Genomic DNA, 24441 nt, shown 5'->3' with positions numbered 1-24441 from the left:
ACGAAGATTATCTTCTTACACCAGAAGACCAATTGAAGTATGTAACTCTTCAATTATAGGATTCTTCATGAGATTACACCACCTCACCGATCACTCTAGACATGTCCAATCCCGAACACACATGTCAATGATCACCCTCGTACAGAATTTCACCGTCTATCCGTGATTTTCCTTCCCAGCAATTAGAAAATTCAACAGACGCCCTCGTAGACTCTTCATCAAGGCTCTAGTGAGAACGATTTCACAACCTCGAAATCTTCTAACTTTTCAACTTTCCGATTTCTTGTTGGTTCACTGACCTCCTCATAGCTATGAATTTCACAAACCAATCTTCTCATCCCAAACACGCTCCCATTGTACGAGTAAGAAATAAAACTGCGGCTACTCTAGAAGAAACTTGGTTCGTACCACCAGTGAGTCACAAATTTCTTTCCCACCGGAGAGTAAAACAAGTACTCGAAGCCATAGTGTTATTCGGAATCATCACACTAATCTTGAGAACATTGGAGACAACGTCGCATAATCATCTCCACAACTCCACTAGTCGACTAACTCCCACTAGCTCGATAACTTCCATTGGTTACCAGACTCACACCGAGTTTCTGACACCCTCAACGATCCTAGAAAGCTCAAGTTTCGGGACTTACAAGATTCTCAGCCCTTCTTCCATCACTTACGAACTTCTAATTGATCACCATCGAAGAAAACCGCCCCCTTCGTTGAAACTTCAACCAAGAACCGAGCAACCGTCGAACGCGTTCTATCCGACTCCCTTCGACAACCAATTTCCTTAGTGACAAGGAACTCTAATCCGCCCGCATACTCCATAAACCTTGGAATATTGACCAAACACCATTGTTCATCCCGTTTTCAAACCCCCCGCAAGCACCAAACTTCCACGATACTCCCACTATTGGCTTTCAACCCGATGCATCTTGTTCATTATTCAACCGCTCTAACCCGAGAGAAACACGCCCTCCTGAGCTTCCATAACAAACCCACATCTCTGAAAACATAGCTCGTATCGCTCGAAGTTTTCGAGACAAAACCATCTCACGCTCGCACCATCAAACCCGAAAAACTTCATCCTGAAAACTGCCCAGATTCAAAAAATCATATCTCAAGATCCAACGGTCAGATCAGCCTCAGATTCTTACCACCTGTAGATCAGTAAGTCTACTATCTACAAACAAAAAATAAGTTGATCCAACGATTAACGAACCCGCTACGAATTTTCTATTACAACATGTAAGAACCAAATTCGAAATGTACATAATTGTATATATATATATATATATATATATATATATATATATATATATATATATATATATATATATATATATGTAATTTTTTTTGCTGGCGGGGTCATGATTCAGTGTTGGCCCGCGGCACGGCTAGTGTCTGGCGAAAATTCCTTGTTTTATTTAAATTAAAGGTGGGGTAGTTTTGTCTTTTCACTTGAGGCCGGTTTTGGGACTATCAAAAGGGTGGATGAGGTTCATTAACCTCATTCACCAACCTTATCATCTTCCTCATTAAAGTAGAGAGAGAGTAGTGAGAGAAAGTGGGTTTGTGAAGCTTTGAAGCGGGTTTTTGCTAGATCGGGTCAAATTCTTCGTGTTTCTACCTTCTAGCATCTTATTGAGTGTTGTGGTAAGTCTCTAAACTGAATTTTGTAAGTTAATTGTGTTAGTGTTCATATTTGGTTCTTGCTAGTAACCAAACCCTAAATGGTTGTGAAATTGAGGGTTTATGGTTTGGGTGAAAGTGTAAGTAACATAAAATTTGGTGATTTTGAGTTAGTTGAGGAAATTAATAATTATATGAGTAAGTCTTGGTTAAGGTTCACTAATGAACTTGATCTACTAGTGATTTGGAGAATGAGACTTACAAGTTTAGGGTTTGACCCATTATTAGGTCAAAATGGGTTTTTGGGTCAAAAAGTGCACTATCACAAATTTAATGACCTAGTGGTGTGTAGTTGGGTGATTTAATGCCATGGTCACTAGCTGTAGTGATTATAGGTGATTTAGGCCTACGATTGACGTTGTGAGTGCAAGTGGTGAACATTTGCACTAGGTGTCTATTTGGGCCGGTCGAAAGCTCTTTTGGATAAGTGTTGATTTTATGTTAATGTTTTAGGTGATTTCATTGACGGTTGAAGAGCTTGTTGGTCTACCTTCGTTTTTGGATACAAGGTGAGTGGAATAATTATATACGTATGTATATGATTTATTTACTTGTGGGATATGGGTTTAAAGTTCGATGTGACGATACCATATCCTTGTGTGTGTTATTGTTTGTTGATGAGGGTTTAAAGTTCGATGTTGACAATACCTCAAGTATGGATTTAAAGTTCGATTTTGACGATGCCATACCACTATTGTAGTGATGCGTGATGAGGGTTTAAAGTTCGATGTTGACGATACCTCATATGTGGGTTTTAAGTTCGATGTTGACGATACCACAATAAGTAGGGCGGATGGGATTTAAGTTCGATGTTGACAATACCATTTGCGGGGCTAGTATTGAATACTGACGGATGTTTGGAACATCAATGTTTCGTGTGTTGTTTATTACTTTAGCATATTATATTGTTCGTGTTATATGCTATTGTTGTGCTAGCTTGATTATTGAAGATTTAGCGTTATACGTTGTGATGGTATGCTGATGTGTGCGATCGAGACCTTTATTTATGAACGGATTTGAGGTGTTTTGTTACACGAATTGATTTATTGTATATGTGGTATTTTATAGATTTTAGGTTGATTTCACACATATATATAGGCAACTAGTCCTATCCGTGTAGTTTAGTTTGTCGGTAAATCCGATTCGTTCCACAGGGAGATGGAGTGTTTAATGGTTTTTAATAGTCTTTGATGTCAAACTTAATTAAAGGGGGTTTTGGATTAGGAATTTATAGTATAACAGTAAAAGAAAATAACTTAACTAATTTACTAAATAAAATTACAAGATTACAATAATTAACTTAAAAGGGAACTAAATTAATTTATACTAATTTTTATGCGATAATTATATTACTAGATGGTAATTAGTAAAATAGTAATTTTTAATAAAACTATATATTTAGAATTTTGTTTTGAGCAAGTATAATAGAAACTTATTTAATTTAACTAAAATACATTTTTAGTAAAACTAATACAAATTAAAAGGAATTTAATTAATTTACTAATTATAAACTAGTTACAATTTATAAACCTATAATGATTAATACTAATTTTAGGATTAAAACATGTATTTAAGTATTTTAAATAACTTTAACTAATTAACTTAATTAAAATAACTAAAATAACTAATAACCTAAATATATATAATTAAATAACAAAAACCCTAATTTTAACCTAGCTGTACTGTAGCCGCGTTTTAGCCTTACACGATTCGTGTGACCATACACGATTCGTGTACGTGTAAAAATATGTGACAACTTAACTGTTACGAAAAATAACTGTTTTTATGTATTTTTTATACTTTAAAACGATAATTCGTAAATAATAATGATAATACTTTTATAAGAAATATAAATAAGATAATTGGGAGTGTTTACTTAATTGTGTCACCCCTAGGTCCATGGATTGTTTTAAGTTTACACCCTATTTAAAATGTTTTAGTATTGAACTTTACATTTTTCTCTCGAATAAATATAAGGTTACAACTTAACTAAATAAAATCTAATTTTCATTGGATTCTTTTTAGAAAGCTACTATTCCCTAAGTATTTAAATTGAGACCTAGCCTAGTTTTGACCTTCGCCAATACCCAAATTATAACGGTTTCCCTTTTTATAATTTCACCTTCATATAATTTATTGATATCACCCAAACCACCGAAGTTTATTTCTAAATTGGTGTTAATAACTTATCCATAAATTCGTCTAGATCATTTTTTAATGTTGAAGCTTAATTTATGTAAATAAATATAACTTTCGTTATTTAAATTTAATAAATTAAGTGGCAAGGGTTAAATATCTAATTACATAAAAATGGTTCTTTTAACTAGGCTCAATATTAAAAATACTAAAGTTACATTTTAACTTTTACTAATGGTAACAATCCATTTCACTAGGGGCTCTACATTTAAGCAAACACTAGGGAAATTTAGCTATTCATTACACTAGGGTAGACATAAAAATATAGATATGCAAACATAATAACAACGCTAATTTTAACAGAGTAAACTTACTAAAATATCTTCACTTGCATTAACTTCAAATGGTAGAAAAATTACAATAATAACACCCCTTTCACGCGTACAATAACACCCTTTGTCACGAACAATACCCCTAAATAGTTGATACTTGAAACTAATTACAATAGATACAAGTAAAAATAACAATAGTAATTTGATATAGTAATTTTATGTTGTATTCTCTGTGTCTCAACTTATGAACGTACTCCGTATTTATGCTTGACTTGAAGTAGTAGGTAGGTTCAAAAGCTTCCATTTGCTACAGCACTATCAAAAAGAAAGGTTTTAAAACTCAAAAGTAGCCGCCCCTTATCTGATGAATGATTAAATTCGGCCTAACATTACACGATTCGTGTATGGCTACACTATTCGTGTAAGAACAAATATTCTACACGATTCGTGTAGACCTACACTATTCGTGTAAAAATATTCTACACTATTCGTGTAGACCTACACTATTCGTGTAAGAGTAAAAGCAGTTTTCTTTATTTTTATTTTTCGTTCGTTCTCTGTTGATCCCGTGTTGACGTGTTCTGACTTGGCACTTTACATTTGAACTCTTTTCTTCATCTATCTTGTACTTTCATTCGGATAAACGTTTCTTGATATAAATCTGGTTAAAACTATCGTTTTATCGTCGAATCTTCAAATAGTAAACTCTTATCCATTTTTGTCATTTTTCTCGTGAAATGCGCATTGAATGTCTTTGTAGATGATAAAAACCTATGAAATATAAGTGATATTGCGTCGAATAATATGTATGTTTAGAGCAATATCAAAATACCCCACACTAGAACGTTGCTTGTCCTCAAGCAATTACATCTTTTAACAGAGTTAGAACATTATATATCTTTCTAATCGAACATTTAGATCACACAACACACACTACACGAAATGAAACACACGCTATATGAAATATATTACACAACACAGTATTTATTGGATCACACGCACACCACACGAAATGAAATTCTGACAACAGAAACAAACATGAAACTCGTGATTAGGGTTTAAAAATTTGGATCCTTAGGGAAAATTGGACCTTGTGAAAACGTTTTATGATTTTATAAAATGTCATGCTAGTTTTTACACTAGACACGTTTTCCGGTTTTAACCTCAAATTCCGGTTGAGGGTAACTGAAAACCGAAGTCTCAGTCGGCGATTAGCAAGCTATTCGCCCCCATGATTGTAGTATCATGGAACTTGAAGCCGAATGTCCAAAAAATGGTTTTACACAAATATAATTCATAAAATAGCATAAGTTTTAGAACAAAATTATATCGTGTCCAAATATCATCGGTGAACCATGAGTTTGCACACCTCAATTTGTTATGGCATATGTATGTTGACCGCGGTCAAACATAGATGCGGTTAATCTTTACGGAGATCATCCATCTGGGGATTAGATTCATTAGTCTTAAAAGCTAATTTGCATTGTGCCCCCCCATTGTACGGGACATATCCTTCTCATGGTTAGGATAAGTCTGACCACCAAAAACCCTGTTTGATGCTGAGGTTAGGTGGATTTCCAGCCGATTTTAGGGATGACTTTTCAAGATTTTTCGTCAACCTACAGCTGTTCTGGACTACATCTTCTAACAAAAGTTAGCAAGTGTGTCAATTTGGAAGACCTTACTTCCTTACGGGATGGACTTGATTCATCCTCTATTACTCGTAATAGTGGAATATTCAGGTTTATACGTTTCAAAGCAATGATATCTGCAATAACTTCATAGAAACATGTGATATATGGTTCTCAACATAAGGTTTTATAAATTCTTGCTATAAATGGTTTTCTTTTATAAGTTTTAAACAAATAACTTATGCGTTTTTAATGTATTGAGACGATAATTTCGGTTTTTGACACCTATGCTTTAATCGCTCGTAGTTACCCTAAAAATTCATTTGATATATTTGTTTAAAATTTTTATAAATCTTGATAAAAATCACCAACTTATTAGTTCTCGAGAATTTATATATTCCCACCCCACACTTAAGATTATGTAATGCCCTCATTACATAAAATCAGATAATAATGTATAAATTTGAGAGGACAAAAAGTGTAGAGTATTTGGAACTTCCTTTGTTAACCGATTTGGATTTTCAAATTGTTTTACCTATGATCATATCCAATGTTTGTATCACAATGTAATTTGATGTTTCGTTTCGTCTAATTGCATTTTCGTCTGTACCTGTCAAAACCATGTTAAAAACACACAAAATATGGGGTTTTAATTCAATCGTTCAACACATTTTTACCCCACATTAATTTCTTACTAATATATAATAAAATATAAAAAGTATCAATACACACCAAAAAATTAAAATTTTTTTTTTTTTTTTTTTACTTTTTTTTTTTTTTTTTTACTAAAATATCTTATAATTAAATTTAAAATCTCTTTTATAGATTTATATTTGTAACGGAAATTCGGTTTTTACACCTGTTCTTTATCCGTTTATAAATCTTAAAAATAAATTTATAAAATTCAATTCATTAATAGTTAAAGTTTTTATAGTTTTTCTGAAAACAAATTCAAAAATAAAATAAAAACACTCTATTTTTGTGTTAAAAATATTAACATTTTTAATTTTAGAACAAGTTCATAAAAAAATAAAATTACATAATGTAAAATACACTCTATTTTTATTTAACTTAAAATCAATTGAATTCAAAATATCTTTTATAAATTTATATTTGTAACGGAAATTCGGTTTTTACACCTGATCTTAATCCGTTTATAAATTTTTAATTTCAATTTATAAAATTCAATTAATTAAAAGTTTAAAGTTTTTATAATTTTATCGAAAATAAATAAAATAAAAACAAGTACATGAAAAATAAAAATTAAATAAATAAAAATTCACTCTATTTTTGTTATATACCCTTAAATCAACTAATTTTCAAACTTAAAACTTTGTTTCCTATCGTCTAGGTAGAGATTAATTTCGGTTGTCAAACCTATCATTATCCACGACAAAGATTTACAAGTTATATATTTTTACGGTTATTGATAAAAGAGTATATTTTTGCAATCTACTATAGACTTTTAGAATTTAACAAATATTCTGTACAATTTTTGAAAAATAAAAAATTCAGTTGTGACACCTAACATTTTCATTTTCAAAGAAACAAGTTAAACTCAAGGCGTTTCACCTCAATTTAGTAGAAAGAATTTTTTTTTTTTTTTGTTTTTCGTGGTTTACTATTTAAATGATATCTTAAAAATTTAACAATTAATTGCGTGCAATTTTGAACAACAATAATTCAGTTTTAACACTTTAACATTATCGTTTTCAATAAAAACAGGTTAAATTCAAGTTTAATCAATTTTAAATAGTAGACCTTTTTATAAAACTCACTGCAAACAAATATGAACCAAAATACACACAAAATAAAAAAATAAAAATAAAATATGCACATACATACAATCGACGAGAAAAAGAATTAGATAGTGAACCCACGTTGACTCGCTTCGTAGTCGAGTCGCGAAATTTCGCTTCCCATTGCCTCGTAGGCGTAACCTCGTGGGTTTAAGAGGTTTTCTTCTAAACATTTGAAAGGCCCTTCTCGGCATAAAGTTACGTACTCGAAATTAGAGTCCGTTTGGTTCTTTGGGCAATCTCCTGAGTGAGCTGGTTTTCCACATTTTTCACATTTACCCAATTGACGTGCCCGACGCCTTTTAGCGCATTTTGATTTGCCTTTTCCATAATTTTTCTCATTATAATCTTGTCTTTCTCATTTTCTCGTCGCATCGCATCTTTTCTTAATATCTAACACCACATCTCTTGGTAAAATCTTATCGCATATTAAAATGAAGTGGTTGTAGATATATTGACCTCGCATCTTAAAAATAAACAATAAAAACAAACCAAAAGAAATTAAAAAGGTAGAATGGAGGGAGAAGACTAGTTCTTTAGGGTCTGCTAGGGAAAGACCAATCTAACCCCACTCTTAAAGATAAGAATAAAAATCGAGAATGGAGTTTAAAACCTTAGAGTTACCCTGAATTTATTTGTCCTTAGGGTAGAAGGTGGTTTCGTCTCTTTCCGTAGTATTGATTTCTTCAAAGTATAACTTGAGTCTGTGTCCGTTCACTTTGAAAGTTCCGCCGTCTTTACCATACAACTCTGCATATCCAGATGGAAAAACCTGTTTTATTATATATGGCCCATTCCATCGAGATCTAAGTTTACCAGGTGAAAACTTGAAACGTGATTGGAATACCAATACTTTATCCCCTTGCTCAAATTCTTTCTTTTTTAATCGTGCATCGTGCCATACTTTAGTTTTTTCTTTATATGTTTTAGAATTTTCGTAGGCTTGTAATCTTAATTCATCTAGTTCGTTAAGTTGTGATAACCTATTTTCTCCGGCTTGTACAAGGTCGTTATTACATTCTCTCATAGCCCAGTACGCCTTGTGTTCAACTTCAACAGGTAGATGACACGCTTTACCGTATACAAGTCTAAATGGCGTGGTACCTATTGGTGTTTTATACGCAGTCCTAAAAGCCCACAACGCGTCATCTAACTTGCGTTGCCAGATTTTTGGGTTGTTATTAACCGTCTTCTCAAGTATGCGTTTTAAGGCACGATTCGTGTTCTCCACTTGACCACTTGTTTGCGGGTGGTACGGAGTAGAGAAACGATGAGTTACACCATACTTCTTCAACACCTTTTCAAGAAGGTTGTTGGTAAAATGTGTTCCTCGGTCGGATATGAGTGCTTTTGGGATTCCAAAGCGTGAGAAGAGATTTTTCAAGAAGTTTACCACCACCCTAGCATCATTTGTAGGCAAAGCTTTTGCTTCAGCCCACTTGGATACATAGTCAACGGCTACTAGTATGTACTTGCACTTATGTGAACTTGGAAAGGGTCCCATGAAATTGATTCCCCAAATGTCAAAGATTTCACAAACTTGGATGCCGGTTTGAGGCATCTCATCCTTTTTCGTGATGTTACCCATTCGTTGGCATGCGTTACAAGTCCGAACGAAATCATGGGCATCTTTAAAGATCGTGGGCCAATAAAAGCCTGATTCAAGGATTTTTCTTGCAGTGTGGTTTGGTCCGAAATGACCGCCGGTTGGCCCTTGATGGCAATGCTCAAGAATTTGTTGAGCTTCTTGTCCGTACACACAACGGCGAATTATTTGATCCGCACCAACACGAAATAGGTCTGGGTATTCCCAGAAATAAGATTTTAAATCCGCAAAAAATTTCTTCTTTTGCTGATAAGTAAGTCCTTTTTGTAGTATGCCTGAAGCAAGATAGTTTGCAAAATGGGCAAACCATGGGATTTCAGATTCTTTTTCAACCCTCATTAGAGATTCGTCCAGAAATGTGTCCTTGATGATTGTGTCATCAAGTTTATCTAATTCGGGGTTTTCAAGTCGGGATAAATGATCGGCAGCTAGATTCTCAGCTCCTTTCTTGTCACGTATCTCAATGTCAAATTCTTGAAGTAAAAGAACCCAACGTATGAGACGATGTTTTGCATCTAGTTTCGAGAATAAATACCTAAGTGCCGAATGGTCCGTGTAAACAATGGTCTTGGACAACACCAAATATGACCGAAATTTATCAAATGCATAAACAACCGCTAGGAGTTCTTTTTCCGTGGTGGTATAATTAATTTGGGCTCCCGTTAGAGTTTTACTTGCATAATAAATCGGAAGAAAATGATTATCGGGACGTTGTCCTAAAACAGCACCTAAAGCATAGTCGCTTGCGTCGCACATTAGCTCAAATGGCATACTCCAATCTGGAGATACCATAATGGGAGCTTGTGTGAGTTTTGACTTAAGAATCGAGAATGCATTCTCGCAATTAGTGTCAAAGTCAAATGGAGCATCCTTTTCAAGAAGCCTCGTCAATGGGCGGGCGATTTTAGAAAAATCTTTGATAAATCGCCTATAGAATCCTGCGTGACCAAGAAAGCTTCTAATTGCTTTAACATTTGATGGTTTAGGTAGCTTAGAGATAACTTCAATTTTAGCTTTATCTACCTCTATTCCCGCACGAGATATTTTGTGACCAAGTACAATGCCCTCCTTCACCATGAAGTGGCATTTTTCCCAATTTAGGACCAAGTTTGCTTTCTCACATCGGATAAGCATACGTTCTAGATTGAAAAGACACGATTCAAAGGAGTCTCCAAACACGGAAAAGTCATCCATGAAGACTTCCATACAATCCTCTACCATATCATCAAAGATTGCCATCATGCACCTTTGAAAGGTTCCGGGTGCATTGCATAAACCAAACGGCATGCGGCGATAGGCAAAGGTACTTAAAGGACAAGTGAATGTGGTCTTTTCTTGGTCGTTGGGATCAATTGGAATTTGGAAGTAACCGGAGAAACCATCTAAAAAGCAATAATATTCTTTTCCCGCTAATCGTTCAAGCATTTGATCAATAAAAGGTAAAGGGAAATGATCCTTTCTAGTGGCATCATTTAGACGTCTGTAATCAATACAGACTCTCCAGCCGGTAACTGTTCTAGTTGGGACGAGTTCATCCTTTTCATTTAATATAACGGTTGTACCCCCCTTTTTGGGTACTACTTGTACTGGACTAACCCATGGACTATCGGAGATGGGGTAGATTAACCCGGCGTCAAGAAGCTTGACGACCTCCTTTTTAACAACCTCTTTCATGTTGGGATTTAACCTGCGTTGTCTTTGCACTACGGGTTTGTAGTCATTCTCAAGGAGGATTTTATGTGTACAATAAGACGGGTTTATTCCCGGAATGTCGGTTGTTTTCCAGGCTATAGCCTTTTTATGGGTTTTTAATACAGAAATTAGCTTATCCTTCTCATTATCTGAAAGATTTGAAGCAATAATTACTGGTAATTTAGATGTACCTTCGAGATAGGCATACTCCAAGTGTTTGGGTAGCTCTTTAAGCTCTAGTATGGGTGGTTCTTCTAAGGAATTTTTTATACGAAATCTATCTTCATTTTTGATTTCCTCAAACGATTCCTCTTCCATGGGAATTTCTTCTATTATGGTCTCGTCATCCGTGACCACCTTCATCAACTCATCAAAATCTTTATCAATATTGAAGTATTCATTCTCACTTACCGGGGCTAACCCCGGGATATCAATTTCAAGTAGCTCCTTCAATTCATTCTCGACACAAAGATCTATAACATCAATTTGAAAACAAGAGTCATCGGTAGAAGTGGGTCTTTTCATGGCTTTGTCAATGTGACAAATTATTCTCTCGTTTCCCACACCTAGACTTAATTGTTCTTTTTGGACATTGATGATAGCATCTGCAGTATTTAGGAAAGGACGTCCTAAAATGATAGGAACTTTTGTGTCCTCTTGCATTTCTAGAATAACAAAGTCGACGGGAAAGATGAGTGAGCCAACTTTTACAAGTATATCCTCGGCTATACCTATTGGAGTATCAAATGATTGGTTTGCTAATCGAATACCCATTCGGGTTGGTTTTAAGTCTCCTAAGTCAAGTTTTAAATATAACGAGTAAGGCATTAAGTTAACACTTGCACCTAGGTCGGCTAGTGCATCGTACACTACCGAATCACCCATCATACATGGTATGATAAAACTACCAGGGTCTCCTAATTTTGGAGGTACATTTTGTTTCTTTAAGATGGCCGAACATTCCTCATGGAGGAATGTGGCAGAAACGTCGTGGTATTTACCCTTCGAGGATATGAGATCCTTTAAAAACTTCCCGTAATTGGGCATATCCCTAAGAACCTCCGCGAGTGGCATGTTAATGCTAATTTGCTTAATCATGTCCGCAAATTTCTCATACCGCCTTGCGAGTCTGTCTTTCTTTAATGCTTTCGGGTAAGGAATAGGTTCCTTATGCACCTTTACTGGTGGTTCTTCGCTTTTCTTTGGCATGACCTCAGGTGGATCATCTTTCTCTTGTTCTTTGTTATCTTGCTCATTTTCATCAACCGGTATTTGTAAAATAGAAGGAGATAAAGGAACTTCCGGGGATTTTGTAGTCTCCGGTTTAGTAGTTAAACCACTTCTAGTAGTTATAGCATTTACATGCTCGTTCCTTGTTTGAGGGTTGTTGGGATTTACTTGAGTATTTGAGGGGAGAGTACCTGGTGGTCTCTCTGATAGTAACTGTGAGATCCTTCCAACATCTCTTTCTAAGTTTTGTATTGTAGCTTGTTGATTTCGGATTTGCTGAGTTTGGAGCTCTGCATTTTGCTCGTGCTTAACCATAAAATCTCTTAAGAGATCTTCTAAACCATATTTCCTCTCAGGTTGAGGTTGCATAATTGCTAATGGTTGTGGTTGATTGAATGCTAGTGGTTGTGTGTGTTGGAAATTATTTTGATAATTTCGTTGAGGTTGATTTCGGTTATTATAACCTGGTGGCGGAATTCTTTGATTTTGATTTGGGAAATTCCGGTTATTTTGGTAACCTGGATTTCCTCCTTGATAGTTATTATTATTTGATCCTGAAGGTCCTCCTACTTGATAGCTGTTTATAGGAGGATATTTTCGGTTGTTTGCTTCTATAGCTGGAAAATCACTGAAGTTCATTTCACCTTTTCGTAAGTATCCTAAGAAATTTGCTTGTTCTTCCATTGTACTTTGATCACAATCTCTAGTAAGATGGGGACCTTGGCACAGTTCACATCCTACTCTGATAGCATGCATTTCCTTGGTTACTTTCTCGATTTGCCTTGCTTGATTTGCTATTTGAACTTTTAAAGAAGCAATTTCATCATTGCTTTCAATACTAGCAACATTTGATGATCTAGAAAATTCTATTTCTTGATGCCAATTATGAGAATGGGAAGCTAAATCAGCAATGATTGTGTGAGCGTCTTCAGGTGTTTTCTTCATGATCGAACCTCCGGCTGCAACATCTATATCTTTTCTAGTTGTCACATTGACTCCTTTATAGAATATTTGGACCTTTTGGAATGTATTCAACCCGTGTTGAGGACATATTCGAAGCATTTTATTGAATCGGGTCCAAGCTTCATAAAGAGTTTCATTAGGCTTTTGTTTAAAGTGATTTATGTCACTTTGTAATTTTGCTGCTTTTGAAGCAGGAAAGAATTCTGACAAAAATTTATCCATCATATCATTCCAGTTTTCAATATAACCTTCTGGTAATGAGTCTAGCCAATCTCTTGCATCATCTTTTAAGGACCATGGAAAGATTTTTAAACATGCAACTTCATCGGTGACATCTTTGATTTTGAAAAGCTTGCAAATGTTTACAAACTTACGAAGATGCTCGTTAGCATCCTCATTTGGGGCTCCACCGAATTGACATGTATTAGTTACCATGTGTAAAAATTGACCTTTTATTTCAAAACCATCACTCATCGTGGGTTGGATGATTGCGTGGCCTTGACCTTTTCTTGTGGCCTTCATTAATGCTTCCATCGTTTGATTTGTATCAGCCATTTCTTCTTCTTTTTTAATAATCGGCTCTATGATTGGTTGAATTATTGGTTCAGAGTCGGATTCTAAGAAAAGTGACTCTAAATTTTTAGCAAGAGATTCTACTTCTTGAGTTCTTAAGCGTTCGTGGAATCTTCTTTCGGGTTCAGGATGTGAAGGAGTTAATTCAGCGTTGGAGGAACGTAAGTTCATACATTAATTTCTATTATGAGATCACTTCACTAAAGGTTTATCTAGGGTTACCTATTTGTTTCTCTTTTTTTTTTAGTGTTTTTCGGTGTTTTAAAATTACTAGTACTTCCTATTTCTTTTTGTTGTTTTTGTCCTTTATTAATTCTTTGAGATTCCGGATTAAGTTTAATGAGTTTAAGATTGAACGGATCATACAATTTGGGAAATTGTACAAAGAACTAAAGGATTTATTCAAAAACTTTGAACTTTCTTGGAAATAAATTTCCTCGAGAGGATCGAATAACATAAAAACAATGATAAAAACCTTTAAACAAACAGATTATCCTTCTGATTTTTGCCCACGTTTCGAATAGCCAAAAGATGCAGCAGAGGGGCAGGATCCTTCAAAGACCAATAAAATTGGTGATCCAACAACCCGGTCCACGTACAAATCCAACTATTACTACGAACCAGAAAAATTATCTATTTATTTACTGCCAACTCCCCGGCAGCGGCGCCAAAAAGTTGATGTGTGCGATCGAGACCTTTATTTATGAACGGATTTGAGGTGTTTTGTTACACGAATTGATTTATTGTATATGTGGTATTTTATAGATTTTAGGTTGATTTCACACATATATATAGGCAACTAGTCCTATCCGTGTAGTTTAGTTTGTCGGTAAATCCGATTCGTTCCACAGGGAGATGGAGTGTTTAATGGTTTTTAATAGTCTTTGATGTCAAACTTAATTAAAGGGGGTTTTGGATTAGGAATTTATAGTATAACAGTAAAAGAAAATAACTTAACTAATTTACTAAATAAAATTACAAGATTACAATAATTAACTTAAAAGGGAACTAAATTAATTTATACTAATTTTTATGCGATAATTATATTACTAGATGGTAATTAGTAAAATAGTAATTTTTAATAAAACTATATATTTAGAATTTTGTTTTGAGCAACTATAATAGAAACTTATTTAATTTAACTAAAATACATTTTTAGTAAAACTAATACAAATTAAAAGGAATTTAATTAATTTACTAATTATAAACTAGTTACAATTTATAAACCTATAATGATTAATACTAATTTTAGGATTAAAACATGTATTTAAGTATTTTAAATAACTTTAACTAATTAACTTAATTAAAATAACTAAAATAACTAATAACCTAAATATATATAATTAAATAACAAAAACCCTAATTTTAACCTAGCTGTACTGTAGCCGCGTTTTAGCCTTACACGATTCGTGTGACCATACACGATTCGTGTACGTGTAAAAATATGTGACAACTTAACTGTTACGAAAAATAACTGTTTTTATGTATTTTTTATACTTTAAAACGATAATTCGTAAATAATAATGATAATACTTTTATAAGAAATATAAATAAGATAATTGGGAGTGTTTACTTAATTGTGTCACCCCTAGGTCCATGGATTGTTTTAAGTTTACACCCTATTTAAAATGTTTTAGTATTGAACTTTACATTTTTCTCTCGAATAAATATAAGGTTACAACTTAACTAAATAAAATCTAATTTTCATTGGATTCTTTTTAGAAAGCTACTATTCTCTAAGTATTTAAATTGAGACCTAGCCTAGTTTTGACCTTCGCCAATACCCAAATTATAACGGTTTCCCTTTTTATAATTTCACCTTCATATAATTTATTGATATCACCCAAACCACCGAAGTTTATTTCTAAATTGGTGTTAATAACTTATCCATAAATTCGTCTAGATCATTTTTTAATGTTGAAGCTTAATTTATGTAAATAAATATAACTTTCGTTATTTAAATTTAATAAATTAAGTGGCAAGGGTTAAATTTCTAATTACATAAAAATGGTTCTTTTAACTAGGCTCAATATTAAAAATACTAAAGTTACATTTTAACTTTTACTAATGGTAACAATCCATTTCACTAGGGGCTCTACATTTAAGCAAACACTAGGGAAATTTAGCTATTCATTACACTAGGGTAGACATAAAAATATAGATATGCAAACATAATAACAACGCTAATTTTAACAGAGTAAACTTACTAAAATATCTTCACTTGCATTAACTTCAAATGGTAGAAAAATTACAATAATAACACCCCTTTCACGCGTACAATAACACCCTTTGTCACGAACAATACCCCTAAATAGTTGATACTTGAAACTAATTACAATAGATACAAGTAAAAATAACAATAGTAATTTGATATAGTAATTTTATGTTGTATTCTCTGTGTCCCAACTTCTGAACGTACTCCGTATTTATGCTTGACTTGAAGTAGTAGGTAGGTTCAAAAGCTTCCATTTGCTACAGTACTATCAAAAAGAAAGGTTTTAAAACTCAAAAGTAGCCGCCCCTTATCTGATGAATGATTAAATTCGGCCTAACATTACACGATTCGTGTATGGCTACACTATTCGTGTAAGAACAAATATTCTACACGATTCGTGTAGACCTACACTATTCGTGTAAAAATATTCTACACTATTCGTGTAGACCTACACTATTCGTGTAAGAGTAAAAGCAGTTTTCTTTATTTTTATTTTTCGTTCGTTCTCTGTTGATCCCGTGTTGACGTGTTCTGACTTGGCACTTTACATTTGAACTCTTTTCTTCATCTATCTTGTACTTTCATTCGGATAAACGTTTCTTGATATAAATCTGGTTAAAACTATCGTTTTATCGTCGAATCTTCAAATAGTAAACTCTTATCCATTTTTGTCGTTTTTCTCGTGAAATGCGCATTGAATGTCTTTGTAGATGATAAAAACCTATGAAATATAAGTGATATTGCGTCGAATAATATGTATGTTTAGAGCAATATCAAAATACCCCACACTAGAACGTTGCTTGTCCTCAAGCAATTACATCTTTTAACAGAGTTAGAACATTATATATCTTTCTAATCGAACATTTAGATCACACAACACACACTACACGAAATGAAACACACGCTATATGAAATATATTACACAACACAGTATTTATTGGATCACACGCACACCACACGAAATGAAATTCTGACAACAGAAACAAACATGAAACTCGTGATTAGGGTTTAAAAATTTGGATCCTTAGGGAAAATTGGACCTTGTGAAAACGTTTTATGATTTTATAAAATGTCATGCTAGTTTTTACACTAGACACGTTTTCCGGTTTTAACCTCAAATTCCGGTTGAGGGTAACTGAAAACCGAAGTCTCAGTCGGCGATTAGCAAGCTATTCGCCCCCATGATTGTAGTATCATGGAACTTGAAGCCGAATGTCCAAAAAATGGTTTTACACAAATATAATTCATAAAATAGCATAAGTTTTAGAACAAAATTATATCGTGTCCAAATATCATCGGTGAACCATGAGTTTGCACACCTCAATTTGTTATGGCATATGTATGTTGACCGCGGTCAAACATAGATGCGGTTAATCTTTACGGAGATCATCCATCTGGGGATTAGATTCATTAGTCTTAAAAGCTAATTTGCATTGTGCCCCCCCCATTGTACGGGACATATCCTTCTCATGGTTAGGATAAGTCTGACCACCAAAAACCCTGTTTGATGCTGAGGTTAGGTGGATTTCCAGCCGATTTTAGGGATGACTTTTCAAGATTTTTCGTCAACCTACAGCTGTTCTGGACTACATCTTCTAACAAAAGTTAGCAAGTGTGTCAATTTGGAAGACCTTACTTCCTTACGGGATGGACTTGATTCATCCTCTATTACTCGTAATAGTGGAATATTCAGGTTTATACGTTTCAAAGCAATGATATCTGCAATAACTTCATAGAAACATGTGATATATGGTTCTCAACATAAGGTTTTATAAATTCTTGTTATAAATGGTTTTCTTTTATAAGTTTTAAACAAATAACTTATGCGTTTTTAATGTATTGAGACGATAATTTCGGTTTTTGACACCTATGCTTTAATCGCTCGTAGTTACCCTAAAAATTCATTTGATATATTTGTTTAAAATTTTTATAAATCTTGATAAAAATCACCAACTTATTAGTTCTCGAGAATTTATATATTCCCACCCCACACTTAAGATTATGTAATGCCCTCATTACATAAAATCAGATAATAATGTATAAATTTGAGAGGACAAAAAGTGTAGAGTATTTGGAACTTCCTTTGTTAACCGAGTGAATTAGTATCAGTAATCAGAGAAAGAATGGACGGAGTTAGAAAAGAATCCAGATGCGAAGATAATAAGTTACAATTTGGTAAAGGAAAATCAAAATCCGCAGCGAAAAGAAGAGCACGACACCTAGAAAGATGTCACAAATGCGGAAAATGGTCACATGGAGGTAAATGTTCAATTAATCAAACCTATTCAAACACCGAATTTGTTACTTTATGCAGAGACGGACCGTTCATATGTTTAGAAGAAAATACACTAAATGCTCGAGGTTACGCCTATGTAGCCATGGAAAACCAATTAAACCGACTATCTTATGAATGGGATAGATCATATAACTAAGAAATCTATTTCACAGGTATGTCTGTACAGTTTTTATTTTTATTTTTATTTTTAACCTTTTGATAATAAACGCTAATTTGTTCGCTATAAAGTATTAAATTGGTATTAAATAAAATTAGGTTTGGCGACCGAAATTATTGATATCATTCAAAAATTTATTACATCACTGCGAAATTTAACGTTTATTCTTAAGGTATAAATATCTTTAATCAATCAACCCAAAATATTTCAAAAATTCGTCATGAGTTAAATTATGTCTTGGAACCAAAATTACTTTACCGAAAAGAGGGGCGCATATTTTTGATAATATTTGATTGATTAAAGTGGGATAAAAAGCCAAAAAGATTTTTAATTTTATTTTTACCATATTTTTAAAATTAATATATAAATCTTAAATTAATATTGTAAACTTTGTAAAAACAATATATTTAAAATTGTAAATATTTGAAAAATTAATATAAGTTTGGTGTGAATTTATAATATGAATTTTTAAATTAAGTTTGGTGTGAATTTTTAATTTTTAAAATATGAATTTTTTAATTTTATGCATTTCAAATTTTAAGTTTGGTGTGAATTTTTAATATTAATTTTGAATTTTATATTTAAGTTGTGTGAATTTAAAAACAAAAATTTACTTTATCTCATTAAGTTAAAAATATGATTTTTAAAATTCGTCGTAAGTTGAAGACTAGGTCATTGAACCGAAATTGCTTTACCCGAGGGAGGGACGAGAGTTATTATTATCATTATTTTTAATCTTATTGAATTAAAGTATGCCAAAAACATTTAAAAAAAAAAAACCCTAAAATCTTAGCTTTTAAAACAATCGCTACAAAAAGACAAATTTTAAAATTTTGTCGAAGGACGGACTAGGGCATCGTTCCGAAACGCCCTCATTCTTAAAAGAAACAAATTTTTAAAATTAATTAATATTTGTTTTATAAGTTAAAGGTTTTATAAATAAAAAAAATAGTATGTATATATTTGTTTGTAGTTTATCTTACAAAACAGGGTAAAACAACGCGTTTTCAAAGACTAGCATTAAGTTCAGCAAAAGCAAGTAATTTTGACGACAAGATGCAAAATATATGTGAAATAACAACAAGACGGAATGAACAAATGACGTGCACCATTTATCATTCAACAAACAAACGCCAATATGTTTGAAAACGTTGGTAAAATTTAATCATTTTTCTACGCTAATCACCCTCAATAATTTAAATTGTTACTGATTTCTTGCAAATGAGGGCATTGCAAGATCTTAAGTGTGGGAAGGGGTTAAATTCTTTCGGATTTTAAAAATTTTTTGATTTAAACACTTGGTTACCATTAAAAATACTAGTAACGCAGTAGTTGTATTAGAATCTAGTGCTCTCCGATAACAAGGAACAGCCCTAGTCTTATATACTGACTACCCACTTCTAGTAAAATTTTTCAAAATTTTCAACAAAATGAATTCAAAATCATGTTTATACATATTTATGAACGATGAAAACTAGGTCATTGAGCCGAAATTATCGTTACCTCGAAAAGGACATAAATTGAGAAACAACCCAAAATGTTAGAATTCATTTAAGAATGGAATAGAGGAGAAAAAGGCAAAGAAAAACATAAATAAAAGCCAAGTGTGGGAAAACTTTACCAAGTTATTCAAAACATATCACATATTTTTGTACAAACAATTGAAAATACTTTTGTTTTGGACGATAATCAACTGTTTTACCCGAGGAAAGAAAAGAAGAGATGGATCTACACGATGAATCAATTCTATCATTAAAAGGAAGTAAAGTCTTCCGAAAAAGAAACGCGCTTCTTGATTTAGGTCATGAAGTTGTCGTCCAGACCAGCTGTAGGTTGATGAAAAATCTAGAAAAGTCATCACTAAAATCAGCAGGAAATCCACGGACCTCAGCATTAAACAGGGTCGCCAAGTGGTCAGATTTATCCTAACCATGAGAAGGATTTATCTCGTACAATGGGGGGCACCATGCAAATTAGCTGGATAAGACTAATGAATCAGATCCCCAGAAAGGATAATCTCCTTAAAGATTAAAAATCAGCTTTTAAGACTGATATTACTCAATCCTTGAGATTGACCTTAAAGATTGAGAATTCAAACTCATGGAATTCAATGATATCTAAACTCGAGCTTGAACGAGAAAATATTTTGATCAAAATTACAAACCGATTTGTTTTCTGAAAACCCTATTTTCAATGCGTTCATTACCATTGAACGTAAAATCCTAGGAATTCACCTGGAATTCATTAGGTCACCTGAACTAAATCGAGTGTCAACCGTAAGAACGGTGGTTGCATAGTGGTAAAAGACAGGACCTTGTGCCATACCGAAAAAAAAAATTATTATAAGGGTGAGCTTTACTATTGCTCCTACCAAGGATAGTAATTGCGTCCAACACGTTATAGACCATAATTAAAAGCATATCAGGGGACATTGCCTTAACAGTTGCTTGTTCAACGCTTTCCTTTCAACCGGACGGTAGTTTACCGAAAGGTAATATACGGGACAAGTAAACTGGACGTGTTGCTTTCCAAATACAAGGTTAGCAAGTGGATGACACAAAACCGCAAGTTTTGAGCTAAAATTTTCAAATCTGAAACCCACCAAACCCACAAAAATATTTTGCAAACACCGGTAAAGGGTTATTCCGGAAAACTTATCTAGGGTAAAAACTAGATTTAATTTTCAAAAGATCAAATGTTTTCATAAAGATCCAATTTCCTTAATGGATCTAAATTTTTATAGTCATGTGGGACTGTAAACCATATCGTTACTACCATTGTTTATACCGCCGTATAGAAATCACTGATGTACAAAGTGTGAAGAATAAAGAAGTGATTCTAGTATTTCAAGACGATATTGCTTGAGGACAAGCAACACTTAAGTGTGGGAATATGGGGTTAAATTCTTTCGGATTTTAAAATTTTTTTGATTTAAACACTTGGTTACCATTAAAAATACTAGTAACGCAGTAGTTGTATTAGAATCTAGTGCTCTCCGATAACAAGGAACAGCCCTAGTCTTATATACTGACTACCCACTTCTAGTAAAATTTTTCAAAATTTTCAACAAAATGAATTCAAAATCATGTTTATACATATTTATGAACGATGAAAACTAGGTCATTGAGCCGAAATTATCGTTACCTCGAAAAGGACATAAATTGAGAAACAACCCAAAATGTTAGAATTCATTTAAGAATGGAATAGAGGAGAAAAAGGCAAAGAAAAACATAAATAAAAGCCAAGTGTGGGAAAACTTTACCAAGTTATTCAAAACATATCACATATTTTTGTACAAACAATTGAAAATACTTTTGTTTTGGACGATAATCAACTGTTTTACCCGAGGAAAGAAAAGAAGAGATGGATCTACACGATGAATCAATTCTATCATTAAAAGGAAGTAAAGTCTTCCGAAAAAGAAACGCGCTTCTTGATTTAGGTCATGAAGTTGTCGTCCAGACCAGCTGTAGGTTGACGAAAAATCTAGAAAAGTCATCACTAAAATCAGCAGGAAATCCACGGACCTCAGCATTAAACAGGGTCGCCAAGTGGTCAGATTTATCCTAACCATGAGAAGGATTTATCTCGTACAATGGGGGGCACCATGCAAATTAGCTGGATAAGACTAATGAATCAGATCCCCAGAAAGGATAATCTCCTTAAAGATTAAAAATCAGCTTTTAAGACTGATATTACTCAATCCTTGAGATTGACCTTAAAGATTGAGAATTCAAACTCATGGAATTCAATGATATCTAAACTCGAGCTTGAACGAGAAAATATTTTGATCAAAATTACAAACCGATTTGTTTTCTGAAAACCCTATTTTCAATGCGTTCATTACCATTGAACGTAAAATCCTAGGAATTCACCTGGAATTCATTAGGTCACCTGAACTAAATCGGGTGTCAACCGTAAGAACGGTGGTTGCATAGTGGTAAAAGACAGGACCTTGTGCCATACCGAAAAAAAAAAATTATTATAAGGGTGAGCTTTACTATTGCTCCTACCAAGGATAGTAATTGCGTCCGACACGTTATAGACCATAATTAAAAGCATATCAGGGGACATTGCCTTAACAGTTGCTTGTTCAACGCTTTCCTTTCAACCGGACGGTAGTTTACCGAAAGGTAATATACGGGACAAGTAAACTGGACGTGTTGCTTTCCAAATACAAGGTTAGCAAGTGGATGACACAAAACCGCAAGTTTTGAGCTAAAATTTTCAAATCTGAAACCCACCAAACCCACAAAAATATTTTGCAAACACCGGTAAAGGGTTATTCCGGAAAACTTATCTAGGGTAAAAACTAGATTTAATTTTCAAAAGATCAAATGTTTTCATAAAGATCCAATTTCCTTAATGGATCTAAATTTTTATAGTCATGTGGGACTGTAAACCATATCGTTACTACCATTGTTTATACCGCCGTATAGAAATCACTGATGTACAAAGTGTGAAGAATAAAGAAGTGATTCTAGTATTTCAAGACGATATTGCTTGAGGACAAGCAACGCTTAAGTGTGGGAATATTGATAAGGCTAAAAATGAACACATATTTCATAGCATTATCCCCCAAGAAAGACAAGATTTTAGTTGCAATTGTTCCATTTTCAAGTAATATTCGTTTATATTAAATAAGTGCGAAGACAAAAGGCGAAAACGACGAATTGAAGACACAAAGGTCCAAAAAGCTCAAAAGTACAAAAGACAATCAAAGAGGTTCCAATTATTGATAAGAAACGTCTCGAAATTACAAGAGTACAAGTTACAAAACGCAAAGTACACGATATAAAATTGTACGAAAGGACGTTCGAAAATCCGGAACCGGGACATGAGTCAACTCTCAATGCTCGACGCAACGGTGTAAAAATTATGAGTCAACTATGCACAAGAATAAAATATAATATTTAAATAATTCATAATAAGAATAATATTAAATAATAAAAAGTTGTTAATTGAGCATAGTTCAGGGGTCGTAAATGAAAATTCAATTTCATATTTTGCCTATAAAAGGCGATGATTGTCGATCAATTTGATATATACCTTTTTCGATCATATTTTCTATCTATATATCGATCCATCTATCTATTATCAATATCAATTATCAATATCTATATTCTATATCTCTATCATAATGTTAACTCAATAAGATATAACAATAATCTTAATTTTAATTTTAAATTATGATAATAATAAGATTTATGATAGAGATCGTTTGAGTGTGTAAGTCGAAATTCTGTCCGTGTAACGCTACGCTATTTTTAATCATTGTAAGTTATGTTCAACCTTTTTACATTAATGTCTCGTAGCTAAGTTATTATTATGCTTATTTAAAACGAAGTAATCATGATGTTGGGCTAATTACTAAAATTGGGTAATTGGGCTTTGTACCATAATTGGGGTTTGGACAAAAGAACGACACTTGTGGAAATTAGACTATGGGCTATTAATGGGCTTTATATTTGTTTAACTAAATGATAGTTTGTTAATGTTAATATAAAGATTTACAATTGGGCGTCCCTATAAATTACCATATACACTCAATCGGACACGATGGGCGGGGTATTTATATGTACGAATAATCGTTCATCTAACCGGACACGGGAATGGATTAATAGCCACTAGAATAATTAAAACAGGGGTGAAATTATGTACAAGGACACTTGGTATAATTGATAACAAAATATTAAAACTTTGGGTTACACTCAGTCGACATCCTGGTGTAATTACTAAACAAAGTATTAAAATCTTGTTACAGTTTAAGTCCCCAATTAGTTGGAATATTTAACTTCGGGTATAAGAATAATTTGACGAGGACACTCGCACTTTATATTTATGACTGATGGACTGTTATGGACAAAAACCAGACGGACATATTAAATAATCCAGGACAAAGGACAATTAACCCATGGGCATAAAACTAAAATCAACACGTCAAACATCATGATTACGGAAGTTTAAATAAGCATAATTCTTTTATTTCATATTTAATTTCTTTTATTTTATATTTAATTGCACTTCTAATTATCGCATTTTTATTGTTATTTTATTTAATTGCACTTTTAATTATCGTACTTTTTAATTATCGCAAGTTTATTTTATCGCACTTTTAT

Source organism: Rutidosis leptorrhynchoides, chromosome 3 (assembly GCF_046630445.1).
Source record: "Rutidosis leptorrhynchoides isolate AG116_Rl617_1_P2 chromosome 3, CSIRO_AGI_Rlap_v1, whole genome shotgun sequence".
Lineage (NCBI taxonomy): Eukaryota > Viridiplantae > Streptophyta > Magnoliopsida > Asterales > Asteraceae > Rutidosis > Rutidosis leptorrhynchoides.
The sequence above is the reverse complement of the archived record's forward strand: the minus strand, read 5'-3'. Positions refer to the sequence as shown.